The sequence below is a fragment of the Oryctolagus cuniculus genome, chromosome X (assembly GCF_051225735.1).
Source record: "Oryctolagus cuniculus isolate XC-2025 breed Fujian yellow rabbit chromosome X, ASM5122573v1, whole genome shotgun sequence".
NCBI lineage: Eukaryota > Metazoa > Chordata > Mammalia > Lagomorpha > Leporidae > Oryctolagus > Oryctolagus cuniculus.
In genome coordinates, this window is record NC_142888.1 from 51,038,827 (window position 1) to 51,052,445 (window position 13,619).

General features: G+C 55.1%; 1 protein-coding gene across 1 annotated transcript in view; it reads left to right on the top strand.

Annotated features, from left to right (window-relative positions):
• Positions 1-5,249: 5,249 nt before the first annotated feature.
• Positions 5,250-13,619, top strand: part of GCNA (germ cell nuclear acidic peptidase) — a 28,518-nt gene continuing 20,148 nt past the window's right edge. Inside the window, exon 1 of the mRNA XM_070066918.2 lies at positions 5,250-5,398. The gene's annotated coding sequence lies outside the window, so the exon portion shown is untranslated. The remainder of the gene's footprint in view (positions 5,399-13,619) is intronic.

Below are 13,619 nucleotides of genomic sequence, written 5' to 3' on the forward strand. Positions count from 1 at the left end.
ATTTGTTTACTTGAGAGGCAGAGTTAAAAGAGGGAGCCAGAGGGAGAGGTCTTCCATCTGCTGGTTCGCTACTCCAAGTGGCTGCAGCGGCCGGAGCTGGACCGATCCAGAGCCAGGAGCTTCTTCCAGGTCTCCCACTCAGGTGCAGGGCCCAAGCACTTGGACCATCTTCTACTTCTTTCCCAGGCCATCAGCAGGGAGCAGGATCGGAAGTGGAGCAGTGTCTCAGGCAGAGGCTTAACCTATTACATCACAGTGCAGGCCTCTAAACCTGTCTTTAATCCTAGGATTTGGAACATTCTGGAAGCAAATGTCCATTCAGTGTTGCTGGAGCTGTTGAGTTGCTGCTGCTGCCTTATCTTGGGATCTAAATGCCTTTCCCCTGCTACCACAAAGTGGGGGAGGGCTTGGGCAAGGGAAGCAAGGAACAAGGCTCTTATTCAAGTACTCAGGGCTAAAATTTTCTGAAGGTGGATTCAGAGTGATTTTCCTATCACTAGAAGTGCAAAAAAGAAATCACATTTTAAATTAGTGCTTCAATAAAATCATTACTATAACTATTAAAAAAAAAAAATCTTAAACCACAGAATGGGCTCAGGATCATGAGCTGAGGTGAAACGGCTCTTTCTGGGAAAAGTAAGCCATGTCCCCGTGGGTGACCAGAGGGTTACCTAGAGCACTGTGCCTGGGCACAAAACTCATTCACAATCCACAGGGTTCAGCCTGGGTTTTCATTTACACTTAAAACGTTAGGGACCTTGACCCACAGAAACTGATTAGGACCCTGAGCGCTCAGTAGTGAAAGGACACTTTCTGGCGTAAATAAGAACATCTCATGGAGTGATGTCTTTCCAGGAGCATTGCCCCTGGGTGCAAAACTGAAGTCCTTAACTTGGGGGTTTCATTGTGTTTTTTTCCTGATCACTTAAAACGTCATCTACCTTTAACCACAGAATTGGCTTAGGACACTGAGCTCCAGTGGGTGGCGCTCTGTGGTAGAAGTCAGCAGTCCCATGGAGTGATTGAACAGTGTCCCGGAGCAGGGAGCCAGGGCGCAAAACTCAAGTTCACAGGCAGGTGGAATCAGGGCGGTTTTCCTAATCACGTAAAACGCTACGGATCCGCTCGGCTCCAGCCTTGTGGCCATTTGGGTTGTGGACCAGTGGGTGGGGGCCAGCGCCGTGGCTCACTTGCTTAATCCTCCGCCTGCGACGCTGGCATCCCATATGGGCACTGGGTTCTAGTCCCAGTTGCTCCTCTTCCAGTCCAGCTCTCTGCTGTGGCCCGGGAAGGCAGAGGAGGATGGCCCAAGTGCTTGGGCCCCGCACCCGCATGGGAGACCAGGAGGAAGCTCCTGGCTCCTGGCTTCGGATCAGCGCAGCATCGGCCCTAGCAGCAATTGGGTGTGTGTGTGTGTGTGTGTACCAATGGAAGAAGACCTTTCTGTCTCTCACTGCCTATAACTCTACCTGTCAAATAAAAAAAAAAAAAAAAAAGTGGGTGAAGACCTTTCTCTGTCTCCCCCTCCCTCTTTATCTGTAACTCTGCCTCTAAAATAAAATTAAAAAAAAAAATTAGGGACATTTAACCACAGATTTGGCTTAGGAACAGGAGCTCTAGTGGAATGGCGCTTTCTGGTACATGGAAGCGACATCCTGTGGAGTGATTGAACTGTTTTTGGGAGCACAGTGCCTGGGCGAGAACTCAAGTTCATGGTTGGTGGTATAGGGTGGTCGCCCTAATCACTTAGAATCCACTGAGGACCCTGAGCATAGTGAAACGGCGCTTTCTGGAACAAATAAACAACGTCCCGAGGAGGGATGGAACTTTTTCCGAGAGCTTTATGCCTGGATGCAAAACTGGCCAAACTTTACTTTTTAGCCTGGGGAATTCAGGGTTTTTCCTTCTCAGTTAAAATATAGGGACCTTGAACCCCAGAATTCACTGAGGACTCTGAGCTCTGTAGTGAAATGGCGGCTTTCCAGCACAAGTTAGCACGTCCAGTGGAGTTAAGGGGGAGCACTGTACCTGGGTGCCACACTTAAATTCTTTACTTGGGGGATTTTATGTGGGTTTTCCTAATCACTTAAAACGTTAGACGGGCCAGCGCTGTGGTGTAGCAGGTAAACCCATTGCCTGCAGTGCCAGCCAGCATCCCATATGGGCGCTGGTTTGAGACCTGGCTGCTCCACTTCTAATCCAGCTCTCTGCTATGGCCTGGGAAAGCAGCAGAAGATGGCCCAAGCCCTCTGGCCCCTGCACCTACGTGGGAGACCCAGAAGAGGCTCCTGGCTCCTGGCTTCAGATCGGCGCAGCTCCAGTGGTTGTGACCAATTGAGGGGTGAACCAGCAGATGGAAGACGTCTCTCTCTCTCTTCCCCCTCCCTCTCTCTTAGCCTCTCTCTAACTCTGCCTTTCAAATAAATAATCTTTAAAAAATGTTAGAAGCCGGTTAGTGCCCTGAGCTTATTGAAATGGTGCTTTGTGGCACAAATAAGCAAAGTTTTGTGGAATGATCGAACTCCTTGTGAGAGCACCGTGCCTGGGCGCAGCACTTAGGTTTTTTATTCGAGGTTTTTTATAGCTTTTCCTAATCACTTAAAACATTAAGGACATTTAGCCACAGAATCGGCTTAGGACCAGGACCTCCGGTAAAAAGGTGCTTTGCAGCACAAGTAAACAACGTCCCACGGAGTGATCTAACAATATCCCTCAACGATGTGCCAAGGCCCAGAACTCTAGTTCTTAGCCCGGGGATTCAGCGTGGGGCTTTCCTAATCACTTAAACAGTTAAGAGACCTTAACTCACTATGGATGTAGAACCTGACCTCTAGTGTAATGGCGCTTTGTGACACAAGTAAGGAATGTGCAGTGCAGTGATGGAACAGTTTCAGAGAGCACTGTGCTGAGGTGCCAAACTCATGTTCATACCACGGTGGATTAGGGTGATTTTTCCTTATTACTTAATTTAGGGCCTTTAAGCACAGATTCGGCTCAGAAGCCTGAGCATTGTATTGGAACGGCGGTTTCCGGCGCCAGTTAGCAACGCTCCGCGGAGTGATCGAACTGTTTCCGGATGCATGGTGTCTGGGCGCCAAATTCGAGTTCATGGCGCGGGCGATCCACTGCGGTTTTTCCCTAAGCACTGAAACCATTAGAGCCTGGGTAGGACCCTGAGCTTGGTGAATTTTCGCTTCCTGGAACAAATAAGCACTGGTGGTAACACTGAAGTTCTTAGTGTGGGGCTTTTTGTATGCTTTTTCCTAATCCCTTAAAACGTTAGGGATCTTTAACCACAGAATCGCCTTAGGACCCCGAACCCCAGTGGAATGGCACTTTGTGCCACACTTAAGCAGCGTCCCTTGGAGTGGTCGCACAGTATCCGTGAGCATTGTGCCTGTGGGCAAACCTCAAGTTCATATCCCAGGGGATTCAGTGTGATATTTTTTAAAAAACAATTTAGGGGCCGGCGCCGCGGCTCACTAGGCTAATCCTCTGCCTTGCGGCGCCGGCACACGGGGTTCTAGTCCCGGTCGGGGCGCCAGATTCTGTCCTGGTTGCCCCTCTTCCAGGCCAGCTCTCTGCTGTGGCCCGGGAGTGCAGTGGAGGATGGCCCAGGTGCTTGGGCCCTGCACCCCATGGGAGACCAGGAGAAGCACCTGACTCCTGCCCTCGGATCAGCGCGGTGTGCCGGCCGCGGCGGCCATTGGAGGGTGAACCAACGGCAAAGGAAGACCTTTCTCTCTGTCTCTCTCTCACTGTCCACTCTGCCTGTCAAAAAAAAATTTTTTTAGAGACCTTGAACCACGGAATCCGCTAGGATCCTGAGCTCTGTAGTGAAATGGCTCTTCCTACACAAATTAGCAATGTTCAGTGGAGTGACTGAACTGTTTGGGTAAGGCTGTGCTTGGGTGCGAACTCAAGTTAAGGTCCCCGGGGGATTTAGCGGTTTTTCATGATCATTAAAATTTTAGGGACCTATAACCCCCGAATTGGCTTAGTACCATGGGTTCCAGTTTAATGGCACTTTCTGACACAAGTTAGTGTCTTGTGGAGTGATCGCCCAGTATCCAGCAGCACTGTACCTGGGCATAAAACTCAAATTCATGCCTCGTGGGCTTCAGCATGATTTGTCCTTATCACTTAAAATGTAGGGGCCTTTAACTACAAAATCTGCTTAGGATCTCCAGCTCTGTCATGGAATGGTGCTTTCCAGCACAAATAAGCAACATCCCATGGAGTGATCCATCAGTATCCAGGAGCACTGTGCCTGGGCGCAGAACTCTAGTTCTTAGCCTGGCGGTACTGGGTGGTTTGTCCTTATAATTTGGAGAGTTCGCGACCTTCAACCACAAAAGGGGCTCAGGACTGAGGTGTAGTGAAATGGTGTTGTTTTTTTTTATTTGACAGGTAGAGTTATAGACAGTGAGAGAGAGAGAGAGAGAGAGAGAGAGAGAGAGAGAGAGAGAGAGAGAGAGAGAAAAGTCTTCCTTCCGTTGGTTCACTCCACAAATGGCCGCTACAGCCGATGCTGCGCCGATCAGGAGCCAGGTGCTTCTCCTGGTCTCCCATGGGGTGCAGGGCCCAAGCACTTGGGCCATCCTCCACTGCACTCCCGGGCCACAGCAGAGCTGGACTGGAAAAGGGGCAACCGGGACAGAATCCGGCGCCCATATGGGATGCCGGCGCCGCAGGCGGAGGAGTAACCAAGTGAGCCACGGCGCCGGCCCGTGAAATGGTGTTTTCTAAAACCATTAGGCAACCTCCCGCGGAGTGATCGTACAGTATACACGAACACTGTTCTGGCGCAAAGCTCTGGTTCATAGTCTGTTAGTTTTAGTGTGGATTTTCCTCATCACTTAAAACGTCAAAGTTCTTTAACTACAGAATCAGCTTAGTACTCTGAATTCTGCAGTAAAATGGCACTTTGTGGCACAAGTAAGCAACGTCTTGTGGAGTGATCGAACCGTGTCTGGGAGCATCGTGTTCGGGCGCAAAACTCTAGCTCATAGTCTGGGGGTACAGCATGATTTTTTTTCCAATCACTTAAAAGGTTAGATTAGGCTTAGGCCCCTGTGCTTAGTGAAATGGCACTTTCTAGTGTGAGTATACAACGTCTCGTGGGTGACTGAAGTGTTTCCAGGAGCAGTTTAGCTGGGTGCAAAACTCAAGTTCATACCCCGGAATATTCAAATTTCCTGGGGATCACGCTGATAGGTGGAATCACGCAGGGCGGGAACGCGTCAGTTTCCGCACGCTCCCCCCACACTCGCCACATTCTGGGTTCTTATAAAAGCGCCTGTCATCACAGTCGCTCGGTATAACCCCTGAGCTATTTGGGAGAGCGCCTGCACTCCCGTGTTCCTGCGCTGCGGCTCTCCAGTGGCCAGAATCGCAGGTAAGTAGTGGAGCAGAGATGGGTACTGAAGCGGGAATGATTTAGGAACTAATTTTAGTTAAGCAGATTCAATTAAAATTTGCGACCACCATATACCTTGCCCTTGAGCCTTGGTACGTAAATTCAGGCAAGCTATTTTAACCTGTTTTTCGTTTTAAACCTTTGGAAGAGGGATTTGGGGCTGGTGGTGGATATCGATCGCGACGGGGGTTGGGCGAAGAGGCCTGGACATGGAGGGCGTTGGTTAGGGATTGGGGGGTAGATGGGGAACAGCAGCAGTGAACCTCCGTAGACTAGGGCTGGGCGTTGGAAAAACGACGGAGGCTTGATTTGGGAATAGAGGATAGAGTAGCGGAAGATTTGGGGTGGAGTAGGGGAAGTAGGGATGTGGTGTGGTTGAGTCCCGATGGCTGGCAGGTTCAGGTGGCAGGGTTGGAAATGGGGGTGAGTAAAGATGGCGGAGAGATGTTGGGCGGAAGGGGGGGTTAAGGTTTGGTGCGTTTCCAGTTAGTGGTGGGTGACGTGTAAGATGGAGGCAATGGGAGCAGCATATGGAAGGGAAGCAGGAGTAATGGGGGGAGGGGGCAGAGTGGAAGGCTCAAGGCCTGAAAGGTGGAAGAGTGGGCTTTCAGGGCAGAGTCCCGCAAGAATAAGTGGGTGGTTGACGCGGGGGATGGTTGGCGGTTTCAAAACTTAATTGGTGGTACAGTGGTGGTAAAGGGAGCAAAGTCCCACGAGAATATGCGGGTCCTTATGGCGGGGGCAGATCCCATGAGAACAAGCAGCATTGGGGGCGGTGGCAGTTTCAAGGCTTGATTGTAGGAAGAGAGATGGTGTGGAGGGGCGATCCTGCAAGAATAAGCAGATCCCATGAGAATAAGCAGGTGGGGGAGGGCAGGGTGAAGCTGGTGGTTTGAGGTCTGAATGGTGGAAGAGTGCCTGTGATGCAGGACCACAGTCCCATGAGAATAGCTGGGTGGTTGGGGTGGGAGATGTTTGGCGGTTTCAAAACCTGATCGGTGGAACAGTGGCAGTAAAGGGGCAGAGTCCCACGAGAATATAGGGATGCTTGCGGCGGGAGAAGATACCGCGAGAATCAGCAGCTGATGGTGGGCAGGGCAAATGTTGGCGGTTTGAACTCTGATTGGTGGAAGAGTGGCCGTGACGTGGGGGGTGTGATGGGGGCAGATCCTTCAAGAACATACGGGTGCTGGTGGGCGGGGCGAATGGGAGGTGGTTGAGGCCTGATTGGTGGTTGAGGTGCCGTGACGTGGGGGTGTGATGGGGGCAGATCCTGGGAGAACATACGGGTGCTGGTGGGCGGGGCGAATGGGAGGCGGTTGAGGCCTGATTGGTGGTTGAGTGGCCGTGACGTGGGGGGTGTGGTGGGGTCTGAGTCCTGCGAGAATAAGTGGGTTTGTGTGGGGATGGGTGGCTGTTTCAATGCCTGATTGGTCATAGAGCGCTGGTGACGTGGCTGAGGGCGGGCTGTCCGTACAGAGTCCTGTGAGTACAAACGGGAGGTGGGGTGCGGGGTGGGGGGATGGGTGACTGTTTTGGGGTCTGATCGGTGTGAACTGGCCGACAGAGGAAGTCGAGAATAGGAAGGTGTGTATGGCTGAACAGGGTTAAACCCGAGAGAAATTGGAATCTGAAACTGGGACAGGGAGACTTTGGGCCGATAGGGGATTTGGGAGGGGGAGAACGTACGGGTGCTGGTGGGGGGCGAATGGGAGGCGGTTGAGGTCTGATTGGTGGTTGAGTGGCCGTGACGTGGGGGTGTGATGGGGGCAGATCCTTCGAGAACATACGGGTGATGGTGGGGGGGCGAATGGGAGGTGGTTGAGGTCTGATTGGTGGTTGAGGTGCCGTGACGTGGGGGTGTGATGGGGGCAGATCCTTCTAGAACATACGGGTGCTGGTGGGCGGGGCGAATGGGAGGCGGTTGAGGCCTGATTGGTGGTTGAGTGGCCGTGACGTGGGGGGTGTGGTGGGGTCTGAGTCCTGCGAGAATAAGTGGGTTTGTGTGGGGATGGGTGGCTGTTTCAATGCCTGATTGGTCATAGAGCGCTGGTGACGTGGCTGAGGGCGGGCTGTCCGTACAGAGTCCTGTGAGTACAAACGGGAGGTGGGGTGCGGGGTGGGGGGATGGGTGACTGTTTTGGGGTCTGATCGGTGTGAACTGGCCGACAGAGGAAGTCGAGAATAGGAAGGTGTGTATGGCTGAACAGGGTTAAACCCGAGAGAAATTGGAATCTGAAACTGGGACAGGGAGACTTTGGGCCGATAGGGGATTTGGGAGGGGGAGAACGTACGGGTGCTGGTGGGGGGCGAATGGGAGGCGGTTGAGGTCTGAGTGGTGGTTGAGTGGCCGTGACGTGGGGGTGTGATGGGGGCAGATTCTTGGAGAACATACGGGTGATGGTGGGGTGCGAATGGGAGGCGATTGAGGTCTGATTGGTGGTTGAGAGGCCGTGACGTGGGGGTGTGATGGGGGCAGATCCTGGGAGAACATACGGGTGATGGTGGGTGGGGCGAATGGGAGGCGATTGAGGTCTGATTGGTGGTTGAGTGGCCGTGACGTGGGGGGTGTGATGGGGGCAGATCCTTCTAGAACATACGGGTGATGGTGGGGGGCGAATGAGAAGCGGTTGAGGCCTGATTGGTGGTTGAGTGGCCGTGACGTGGGGGTGTGTGATTGGGGCAGATCCTTTGAGAACATACGGGTGATGGTGGGGGGCGAATGGGAGGCGGTTGAGGCCTGATTGGTGGTTAAGTGGCCGTGACGTGGGGGTGCGTGATTGGGGCAGATCCCAGGAGGACATATGGGTGATGGTAGGCGGGGCGAATGGAAGGTGGTTGAGGCCTGATTGGTGGTTGAGCGGCCGTGACGTGGGGGTGTGTGATTGGGGCAGATCCTGCAAGAACATATGGGTGATGGTGGGTGGGGCGAATGGGAGGCGGTTGAGGCCTGATTGGTGGTTGAGTGGCCGTGACGTGGGGGGCGTGGTGGGGTCTGAGTCCTGCGAGAATAAGTAGGTTTGTGTGGGGATGGGTGGCTGTTTCAATGCCTGATTGGTCATAGAGCGCTGGTGACGTGGCTGAGGGCGGGCTGTCCGTACAGAGTCCTGTGAGTACAAACGGGAGGTGGGGTGCGGGGTGGGGGGATGGGTGACTGTTTTGGGGTCTGATCGGTGTGAACTGGCCGACAGAGGAAGTCGAGAATAGGAAGGTGTGTATGGCTGAACAGGGTTAAACCCGAGAGAAATTGGAATCTGAAACTGGGACAGGGAGACTTTGGGCCGATAGGGGATTTGGGAGGGGGAGAACGTACGGGTGCTGGTGGGGGGCGAATGGGAGGCGGCTGAGGTCTGAGTGGATGTTGAGTGGCCGTGACGTGGGGGTGTGATGGGGGCAGATCCTTCGAGAACATACGGGTGATGGTGGGGGGGCGAATGGGAGGTGGTTGAGGTCTGATTGGTGGTTGAGGTGCCGTGACGTGGGGGTGTGATGGGGGCAGATCCTTCTAGAACATACGGGTGATGGTGGGGGGCGAATGAGAGGGGGTTGAGGCCTGATTGGTGGTTGAGTGGCCGTGACGTGGGGGTGTGTGATTGGGGCAGATCCTAGGAGAACATACGGGTGATGGTGGGCGGGGCGAATGGGAGGCGGTTGAGGCCTGATTGGTGGTTGAGTGGCCGTGACGTGGGGGGTGTGGTGGGGTCTGAGTCCTGCGAGAATAAGTGGGTTTGTGTGAGGATGGGTGGCTGTTTCAATGCCTGATTGGTCATAGAGCGCTGGTGACGTGGCTGAGGGCGGGCTGTCCGTACAGAGTCCTGTGAGTACAAACGGGAGGTGGGGTGCGGGGTGGAGGGATGGGTGACTGTTTTGGGGTCTGATCGGTGTGAACTGGCCGACAGAGGAAGTCGAGAATAGGAAGGTGTGTATGGCTGAACAGGGTTAAACCCGAGAGAAATTGGAATCTGAAACTGGGACAGGGAGACTTTGGGCCGATAGGGGATTTGGGAGGGGGAGAACGTACGGGTGCTGGTGGGGGGCGAATGGGAGGCGGCTGAGGTCTGAGTGGTGGTTGAGTGGCCGTGACGTGGGGGTGTGATGGGGGCAGATCCTTCGAGAACATACGGGTGATGGTGGGGTGCGAATGGGAGGCGATTGAGGTCTGATTGGTGGTTGAGAGGCCGTGACGTGGGGGTGTGATGGGGGCAGATCCTGGGAGAACATACGGGTGATGGTGGGTGGGGCGAATGGGAGGCGATTGAGGTCTGATTGGTGGTTGAGTGGCCGTGACGTGGGGGGTGTGATGGGGGCAGATCCTTCTAGAACATACGGGTGATGGTAGGGGGCGAATGAGAGGCGGTTGAACCTGATTGGTGGTTGAGTGGCCGTGACGTGGGGGTTTGTGATTGGGGCAGATCCTTCGAGAACATACGGGTGATGGTGGGCGGGGCTAATGGGAGGTGGTTGAGGCCTGATTGGTGGTTGAGGTGCCATGACGTGGGGGGTGTGATGGGGGCAGATCCTTTGAGAACATACGGGTGATGGTGGGGGGGGGCAAATGGGAGGTGGTTGAGTCCAGATTGGTGGTTGAGTGGCTGTGATGTGGAGGTGTGTGATTGGGGCAGATCCTTCGAGAACATACGGGTGATGGTGGGTGGGGCGAATGGAAGGTGGTTGAGGCCTGATTGGTGGTTGAGTGGCCGTGACGTGGGGGTGTGTGATTGGGGCAGATCCTTCGAGAACATACGGGTGATGGTGGGCGGGGCTAATGGGAGGTGGTTGAGGCCTGATTGGTGGTTGAGGTGCCGTGACGTGGGGGGTGTGATGGGGGCAGATCCTTTGAGAACATACGGGTGATGGTGGGGGGGGCAAATGGGAGGTGGTTGAGTCCTGATTGGTGGTTGAGTGGCTGTGATGTGGAGGTGTGTGATTGGGGCAGATCCTGCGAGAACATACGGGTGATGGTGGGGGGGCGAATGGGAGGCGGTTGAGGACTGATTGGTGGTTGAGTGGCTGTGACGTGGGGGTGTGATGGGGGCAGATCCTTCGAGAACATACGGGTGATGGTGGGCAGGGCGAATGGGAGTTGGTTCAGGCCTGATTGGTGGTTGAGTGACCGTGACGTGGGGGTGTGTGATTGGGGCAGATCCTGCAAGAACATACGGGTGATGGTGGGCGGGGTGAATGGGAGGCGGTTGAGGTCTGATTGGTGGTTGAGTGGCCGTGACGTGGGGGTGTGATGGGGGCAGATCCTGGGAGAACATACGGGTGCTGGTGGGCGGGGCGAATGGGAGGCGGTTGAGGCCTGATTGGTGGTTGAGTGGCCGTGACGTGGGGGGTGTGGTGGGGTCTGAGTCCTGTGAGAATAAGTAGGTTTGTGTGGGGATGGGTGGCTGTTTCAATGCCTGATTGGTCATAGAGCGCTGGTGACGTGGCTGAGGGCGGGCTGTCCGTACAGAGTCCTGTGAGTACAAACGGGAGGTGGGGTGCGGGGTGGGGGGATGGGTGACTGTTTTGGGGTCTGATCGGTGTGAACTGGCCGACAGAGGAAGTCGAGAATAGGAAGGTGTGTATGGCTGAACAGGGTTAAACCCGAGAGAAATTGGAATCTGAAACTGGGACAGGGAGACTTTGGGCCGATAGGGGATTTGGGAGGGGGAGAACGTACGGGTGCTGGTGGGGGGCGAATGGGAGGCGGTTGAGGTCTGAGTGGTGGTTGAGTGGCCGTGACGTGGGGGTGTGATGGGGGCAGATTCTTGGAGAACATACGGGTGATGGTGGGGTGCGAATGGGAGGCGATTGAGGTCTGATTGGTGGTTGAGAGGCCGTGACGTGGGGGTGTGATGGGGGCAGATCCTGGGAGAACATACGGGTGATGGTGGGTGGGGCGAATGGGAGGCGATTGAGGTCTGATTGGTGGTTGAGTGGCCGTGACGTGGGGGTTTGTGATTGGGGCAGATTCTTCGAGAACATACGGGTATTGTTGAGGGGGGTAAATGGGAGGCGGTTGAGGTCTGATTGGTGGTTGAGTGTCCGTAACATGGTGGTGTGATGGTGACAGATCCTTGGAGAACATACGGGTTGGTGATGGTGGAGTGCGAATGGGAGGCTTTGAGGCCTGATTGGTGGTTGAGTGGCCGTGACGTGGGGGTGTGATGGGGGCAGATCCTTCGAGAACATACGGGTGATGGTGGGTGGGGCGAATGGGAGGTGGTTGAGGCCTGATTGCAGGTTGAGTGGCCGTGACGTGCGGTATTTGATGGGGGCGTGATGGGGGTAGAACCTGCGAGAACATACGGGTAATGGTGGGCGGGTCGAATCGGAGGCGGTTGAGGCCTGATTGGTGGTTGAGTGGCCGTGACATGGGGGTGTGTGAAGGGGGCGTGATGGGGTTAGATCCTGCGAGAACATACGGGTAATGGTGGGCGGGCCAATGGGAGGCGGTTGAGGCCTGATTGGTGGTTGAGTGGCCGTGACGTGGGGGGTGTGGTGGGGTCTGAGTCCTGCGAGAATAAGTGGGTGTGTGTGGGGATGGGTGGCTGTTTCAATGCCTGATTGGTCATAGAGCGCTGGTGACGTGGCTGAGTGTGGGCTGTCTGTACAGAGTCCTGTGAGTACAAACGGAAGGTGGGGTGCGGGGTGGGGGGATGGGTGACTGTTTTGGGGTCTGATCGGTGTGAACTGGCCGACAGAGGAAGTCGAGAATAGGAAGGTGTGTATGGCTGAACAGGGTTAAACCCGAGAGAAATTGGAATCTGAAACTGGGAAAGGAGACATTGGACTGATAGGGGAGTGGGGAGGGGGAGAACATACGGGTGCTGGTGGGGGGCGAATGGGAGGCGGCTGAGGTCTGAGTGGATGTTGAGTGGCCGTGACGTGGGGGTGTGATGGGGGCAGATCCTTCGAGAACATACGGGTGATGGTGGGCGGGGCTAATGGGAGGTGGTTGAGGTGCCGTGACGTGGGGGTGTGATGGGGGCAGATCCTTCGAGAACATACGGGTGATGGTGGGGGGGGGCAAATGGGAGGTGGTTGAGTCCTGATTGGTGGTGAGTGGCTGTGATGTGGAGGTGTGTGATTGGGGCAGATCCTGCGAGAACATACGGGTGCTGGTGGGCGGGGCGAATGGGAGGCGGTTGAGGCCTGATTGGTGGTTGAGTGACCGTGACGTGGGGGTGTGTGATTGGGGCAGATCCTGGGAGAACATACGGGTGCTGGTGGGCGGGGCGAATGGGAGGCGGTTGAAGTCTGAGTGGTGGTTGAGTGACCGTGACGTGGGGGTGTGATTGGGGCAGATCCTGTGAGAACATATGGGTGATGGTGGGTGGGGCGAATGGGAGGCGGTTGAGGCCTGATTGGTGGTTGAGTGGCCGTGACGTGGGGGGTGTGGTGTGGTCTGAGTCCTGCGAGAATAAGTGGGTGTTTGTGGGGATGGGTGGCTGTTTCAATGCCTGATTGGTCATAGAGCGCTGGTGACGTGGCTGAGGGCGGGCTGTCCGTACAGAGTCCTGTGAGTACAAACGGGAGGTGGGGTGCGGGGTGGGGGGATGGGTGACTGTTTTGGGGTCTGATCGGTGTGAACTGGCCGAGGGAAGAAGGCGAGAATAGGAAGGTGTGTATGGCTGAACAGGGTTAAACCCGAGAGAAATTGGAATCTGAAACTGGGAAAGGAGACATTGGACTGATAGGGGTGTGGGGAGGGTAGAACATACGGGTGCTGGTGGGGGCGAATGGGAGGCGGTTGAGGTCTGAGTGGTGGTTGAGTGGCCCTGACGTGGGGGTGTGATGGGGGCAGATCCTTCGAGAACATACGGGTGATGGTGGGCGGGGCTAATGGGAGGTGGTTGAGGCCTGATTGGTGGTTGAGGTGCCGTGACGTGGGGGGTGTGATGGGGGCAGATCATTTGAGAACATACGGGTGATGGTGGGGGGGGCAAATGGGAGGTGGTTGAGTCCTGATTGGTGGTTGAGTGGCTGTGATGTGGAGGTGTGTGATTGGGGCAGATCCTGCGAGAACATACGGGTGATGGTGGGTGGGGCGAATGGGAGGCGGTTGAGGCCTGATTGGTGGTTGAGTGGCCGTGACGTGGGGGTGTGATGGGGGCAGATCCTTCGAGAACATACGGGTGATGGTGGGCAGGGCGAATGGCAGTCGGTTCAGGCCTGATTGGTGGTTGAGTGACCGTGACGTGGGGGTGTGTGA